Genomic DNA, 6,454 nt, shown 5'->3' with positions numbered 1-6,454 from the left:
ACACCATGCATTTCCCTCGAGTTTTCCATCACAGACCAAGAAAAGAAAATCCAGCCAAATAACCCGCCTGTCTGATTTTAACAGTAGTGCATTCCTAGCTTTATTTAAAACATGGCTTGCTTAGAAAATACAACTAGTAATACAGATAATCCTCTAGTTCCTCAAGGTCTGGGTGATTTTCTCCTCTTTTTTTGGGCCTTTGCTGATTCCTCCACTCCCCACTTTAACACCAACCCCTGGTGCTCTCTTGCTTTTCAAAAAAGAAGAACAAAGTTCTTATTTTTAATTCACATCAATGATGTATTCTATATAAAATAAAAATACATGTTTCCACTTGGATAGTAAACAGCAATTTGGAGCCATCTAGTAAACCATCTTCCCTAAACCAAGGACATTTACGAATAAATGATTTTCATTTTGCCTCCCTAACTAGAGGGTATAACCAGATGGTGAATAGCTTATATCAATGTACTCAGGGAGATTGATAGCAGAAATCTGATTAGTGTCATTTGCTGACCACACCCAATGACAAATGAAGTTAGAGAATAAACCTCATTTTGATTAGTCCTTTTCTAGTCTGTTAAAAGGGATATCTTTCCTGTTTTTCTACCCAGGAAGCAAAAGTTCTATAAATTATTAAAATGGTTATGTTTCATGTTAATCAGGTATTTTTTACAAAAATAAATCTTTTAATCATGGGAATTGAAGTTTACTAGCTCATGTTTGTGTCTAATACTCTTGGATATATCATCTTTTGGCAAAATAAATTTGACAATCCTTCCAGGGTTTGAATTTTAAGAAACTTTTTCTTGACCTAAAATTGACTTTAGATCATTCCAATAGGCCCTGGATGGAATGCCTCAAGTATTTGTTTTCTCTCTCATGAAGGAAAATTTTCTGCTTAAGGTACATGCGAAGCTTTGTCAAATAATAATAACCATATTATGCTTTCATTTATAGCTCTAATTGCTATTCTGGAATATTGTGTTTTGCAAAAAGGACAAGATTCCATGTCATTTGCAAGTATTGCTGATTCTTTTGTTGTTGTTGTTTTTTAATATGGAACGCTTCAGCTTCACTAATTTGCATGTCATCCTTGCTAATCTTCTCTGTATCATTTCAATTTTAGTATATGTGCCGAAGCGAGCACAGTATTGCTGATTCTTAAACTTTTTGTTTTTCAGATATAAGGAAGCATTTTTAACGCAAATTTGGTAAATTAGATATATTCTCCCCACCTGTCCCTCTAGTATTTGGTAATTCTTAATAAGTGGCAATACGTTTCTTTGCATGAATTCAATAAAACCTGTTTCCAATTGTAGCTATATTAACCAAGATAAACTGATAATGTGCCTACTCATAGCAGCCATGATTTCACCACGTTTTGCAGAACTTGGTCTATCCAGCATTCCACGGGAATCCCTTACAATCCACAAAGGCAGACCACCATACTACCCTGCTACCCTGAAGGGTATGCTAGTAAAACAAAAAAAGGGCGGGCGGGGGGGGAGGGGGGGAATAAGGAACTCAAGGATTCTGCTATGACACTATCTAAAGCACACTTTACCCTTAATTTTTTAAATCTGAATGGTCATTTTCAATCCTCTGTAGAACAGCACTTTACCTCAATAACCCCACCTCAGAAACCAAAGTCTTGTGGCGAGATACGGACACTAATAACTGAACGGGACCCAATGAATTATTAACATGAGGGAGAGGATATGCATGTGTTTCTGCCCTCACAGGGCCATTGTGGATTCCAGCTTGCCAGTTTAACCCTATCATGGCATGGCACGGGACTAACCCTCGTCCAGAAATGAAGAATCTGAGCCTGGGGACTTCGTAGCACCAAACATTGTGCCTTCCCCGGACCCAGCTGACCCCCGAAATAACCTGGGGAATGATGATGAAGCTGACGGCAGAGGCTGAGTAATTATTGGAGCGTACTCACACTCCACGCATTCCAGATAACTAACTATAGCTCTTTTTGTTTTTCTTATAGTCTGTAAAATCAGAACTGGCGCAGTAAACATGATTTTCGGATCCCGACATTCCAAAGCAGAAAGTTCACATTCAGCAAAACAAAAAAGAGGAAGATGTTAGGGAGCACACGAGACTTAGTTGGAAAGTTGTAAGGTGGACATTCTGAGAAAAGGGAAGTGTATGGAAGGCCGCCTGCCCTGTTTATCGGAATTCCGACTTAGGGGAGACTTAGGGGAGTGTTGAAGGTGGTGCCCCTAATTATTCTTTGACCTTTCCAAACAAGTCTGTGCATGTGCACACCTCTGGGTATTTACTGGAATCCTTATGCTTAAATCTTGTGTCCTTGCCTAGTAATCTTGTGTCCTCCCAAGATTACTCACCCTACTGATTTTATCTAAAGATAAAAATTCCAATAAAAGCCCAACGAGGCAGGCAATCAGGTAATTGAGGCTGCCTGGCTTCTTCAGCCGGCCATCTTTTGCCCTCCCCTCCACAGTGAAACTGTGTTGGAGTAATCTGTTCATCCATTGTTCAGGGGCTGCTGGTCAGCCCCGGCAAAAATAATAGATAAAGGAATTGAAGAGGAAGAGACAAAAGTGTTCTGACACCAACTGCGTGGCCTGCAACTCAATTCATTTCTGACACTAACTAACTGAAGTTAGTGTCATACTTCACAAATTAAGGGCAAAATCCCCCATAAGACTGCCCTCACATCAGACACCAGCCTCAAGTCTTGGGACCAGCTGCACTCCTGATCAACTGGCTACAAATTTGGGGGTTCCTACAACCTCCTAAAGTTTGATAATTCATTGGAATTAATCACAGAAATCACTGAAAGCACACTAGTTATGATTACAGTTTTCAAATAATGGATACACATAATATAACATCTGGGAGGGACCCAGACACAGAGCTGCCAAGCCCTCTCCCCTGAAGACAAGGCTCATCACCCTCCCTTAACACATGTGTTCACCAACCAAGACGCTTCACCGAACTTAGTGTTTTTCTTGGGGTTTCACTAAGTAGGCAGATTGATTAAATCACTGGCTATGTGATCAAACTCAAACTCCAACTCCCTCTCTACTCCCCAGAGATGGCTGGCCTGATGTTCCAACCCTCTAATTATGTGGTTGTTCTTTCTGGTGATCAGCCCCCATTCTGAAGCTATCCAGGGACTGACTAGGGCAGGGGTGGGCAACCTTTTTGTAAGTGCGTGCCAAAACCAGCAAAATCTCTGACTCAAAATTCTTCTGCGTGCCAACCCTAATTTTTTGAGAACATGTTACGCCTACTTGATATCTCTTAAGGTGTACATATGTGAAGAACCTTGAAGAAATAATAAAATTCATTCGAGCAACAAAAACACAGTATATGATAATGAAAAATACATTTACTTTTTAATATATACATGTACACTAATAGTCTGACAGAAAACTTTATGACTCCGTTTGATATTATCAGTGGGACTTTTGCTGCTGCATCACGGATGACAGAGATTTTACATCAGGTTTATATTTCGTGACCTTCAGAGATATGCACGAGCTACTACTTTCATCCGTCAGGCTACTCCTATTACGAGACTTAACAAAATTCATCACCGAGAACAAAGATTCACAATTGTAAATGGAAGATTATAAGAGCGGGTTTCGTGTGCCAGCAAAAGTTACTGGCGTGCCATGTTTGGCACGTGTGCCAGGGGTTGCCCACCCCTGGACTAGGGTAACCTCATTGGCATAATAAAGACTCTTGCTATTTCTCAGGAAATTCCAAGGGTTTTTAACTCTGTGTCAAGAACCAGAGAAAAGTTCAGATATGTTCTGTTTATACTACAGGTATCAATTGAAAATCACCCAAAACTATTAAAAGTGTTCCCCAAAAGGTAAAATATTAAAAAATTAATAAAAATCAATGCATTTTTTTAGACCAATAAGACCAGTAAGAAAATAGAACAATTAAAAGGTCTTATTACAATAGCGAGGAAATGTATACAATTTACTAGAAGAAGGTGCCGCAGATTCCAAAGGACACGGGGGAAGTCAGGCAGAGAAAGGAGCAAGAGGCTGGGCTAGGAGAGAGATCACAAAGCAGGAAGAGCAGAGCTAACTTGTAGGATGGTGACTAAACATGTCAGGGATGTACATTATGGTGGGACCACCTGGACTCGAATTGTCCAATATATCCCAACATACCTTGGATATGAATAGGAGGGTACAAGATGATGCCTGGAAGTTTGATAATCCTAGGAGACATTATATACCCGCTGGCAGCAAAACAGCACCAGGTATTAGACTAGTGAAGGCAGGCAGGACCTCGGTTCAACAACCTGGGTACTTGAGTCCTAAGAATGAATTCAGAGCCGACTCAAACTAAAGAAAGTTTATTTTGAAAGTCACAGAGGTAGAAGAAATGAGCCTTGGAAGAAATGGGCTCAGGAAACAAGTTACAGAGGCAAGAGAGGGCCCTTAGAGCTTAGGAGAAAGAGGCAAGGAAAACATGCCTGGGGAAAGGTGTGGGTGTGCTCCATAGAGAGAGCTAAACAGGGTCCTTCCTCTTGAGCAGTGGTTCTCAACCTTGGCTGCACATTAGAATCACCTGGGAATCTTTTTAAAATCCTGATTTCTGGGCCTCATCCTCCGGAAATTCTGTTTCTTTGTTACTAATGTTGTGTCCCCAACCCCATAACAAAGAAACAGAATTTCCGGAGGGTGAGGCCCAGAAATCAGGATTTTAAAAAGATTCCCAGGTGATTCTAATGTGCAGCCAAGGTTGAGAACCACTGCTCTTGAGGGTTTTTATTTGTAGGTCTCAGGGGAGGATCCCAATAGACTATTCATCAGCTTTCCAGGTGTGTTCTTTCAGGGTCAGGATCTCTGTTTATTAGTCAGCACCAGGGGCTCATTAGGTATTGCAGCTGGTCCCGAGGTCAGCCATGCCTTCACTTGTCTGGTTTAGTTGCTTTTCTGGGCCTGGAGCTGAAACACAACTGAGGCCTAGATGCATGTGAAAGGTAAGAAAATCGTGGAAGCGGGGCATTGTCCTGGGGGCTTAATGTTTAAGGGCTATTCTCTGGGCCCCTTGTTCTTTCCCTTCTAAGGGGTTCCAACCCCCATGACTAGCAACATGCCAGGGGAGGAAAGATCAGGGGAGGGTACGAACCACATGACCAGTGATATGAAAGGTCAGGGCCGTCTAAACCACATGATCATCGATATGCTAGGGTAGAAAATGTCACCCTGGGAGCAAGGTCCCAGCCCAGTTTTGCCATTGCTATGTATGTACCTGGGGCTTTCTATACCTGGGTGACAGTCCTTGCTCAACTCAACTCATGTCTATCTAACTGCCTGTCTAACTGCCACATATCTGCACTTAAGCATTGAAGCCAGGCTGAGACTTTTATTGTGGCCACTGAACAAAGGGCTTATTGAGACTCCCACTGAATACATCATCCCTATTCTGAGTCTGGGGAAGGACGACAGAGAAGATGGTTACACCACTGCAAGCAAACTGCCAAGGTCAGCTGAAAACCATTAAGCGGTGCGGTATTAAAGGAGAAAATTTAAGTAAGTTTTACTGCTTTACAGTGACCTCATTTCCTGTGACCTTATAATGGAGTTTAAGTTTATTTGTATTGATGTTCATTTTAAAAGAAAGCTTAAATTTGGTTAGAAAAGCTGGTATGGTTTATTCTTTTTTTTCTCTCCTACCATCACCATCTAGTGGAGGAAACTTTGAGCTATAGGCAAAATGAGCTGGGATTCACAAATAAAATAATAATCAAGGGCCTACTGTGTGCTAAGCATTATACCAAAAACATTTGCATTTATAAGATCATTTAATTTCCTTTTTTAGATTTGGAAACTGAGTCTAAAGAGTTAAGAATCTTGCCCAAGGTCACTCTGTAGCCAACTCAAACCCAGATTCTTGAAGTCCAAGTCTAGTGCCATTTTAACCTCATAGTATATATATTTTTGAAAATATATATTAGGTAACAATAAAAACATAGAATCATATTTACATATAAATACACAGTATACTATTTAAATCATTTAAAAAGACTGAAATAAGGTACTAAAATATTAACAATAATGGTCTCTGAGTAGATTTTCCATAATAAGCATGTATCATTTCTAAAGAAAAAAAATGTAAGCCTTACATTTATTAAGAGAAAAGACATTCAACAAACTTCACAGTTGTCTCAGTTATTGTCATCACTTTAACGTATTTTGCTTGTGTTCATGATGACCATATGTCAATATACATATTTCTATTAATGTTTAAAATACTGTATATTACATTTCCATACTTAGTAATGAGAGGCCCAGTGCACGAAATTTGTGCAGGGGGGCATCCCTCAGCCTGGCCTGCACCCTCTCCAATCTGGGACCCCTTGGGGGATGTCCGACTGCCTCTCACAATCCAGGACTGCTGGCTCCTAACCGCTTCCCTGCTTGCCTGATTGCCCCTAACTGCT

At 40.6% G+C, this 6,454-nt stretch overlaps 1 pseudogene; it reads right to left on the bottom strand.

Moving 5' to 3' along the window:
• Nucleotides 1-1,059: 1,059 nt before the first annotated feature.
• On the bottom strand, nt 1,060-1,150 carry LOC118677902 (annotated as a pseudogene).
• Between the last annotated feature and the right edge of the window lie 5,304 nt (nt 1,151-6,454).

This window comes from Myotis myotis, unplaced genomic scaffold (genome assembly GCF_014108235.1).
Source record: "Myotis myotis isolate mMyoMyo1 unplaced genomic scaffold, mMyoMyo1.p scaffold_m19_p_2, whole genome shotgun sequence".
NCBI classification, from domain to species: domain Eukaryota; kingdom Metazoa; phylum Chordata; class Mammalia; order Chiroptera; family Vespertilionidae; genus Myotis; species Myotis myotis.
This window is presented reverse-complemented; position numbering and strand designations above follow the sequence as displayed.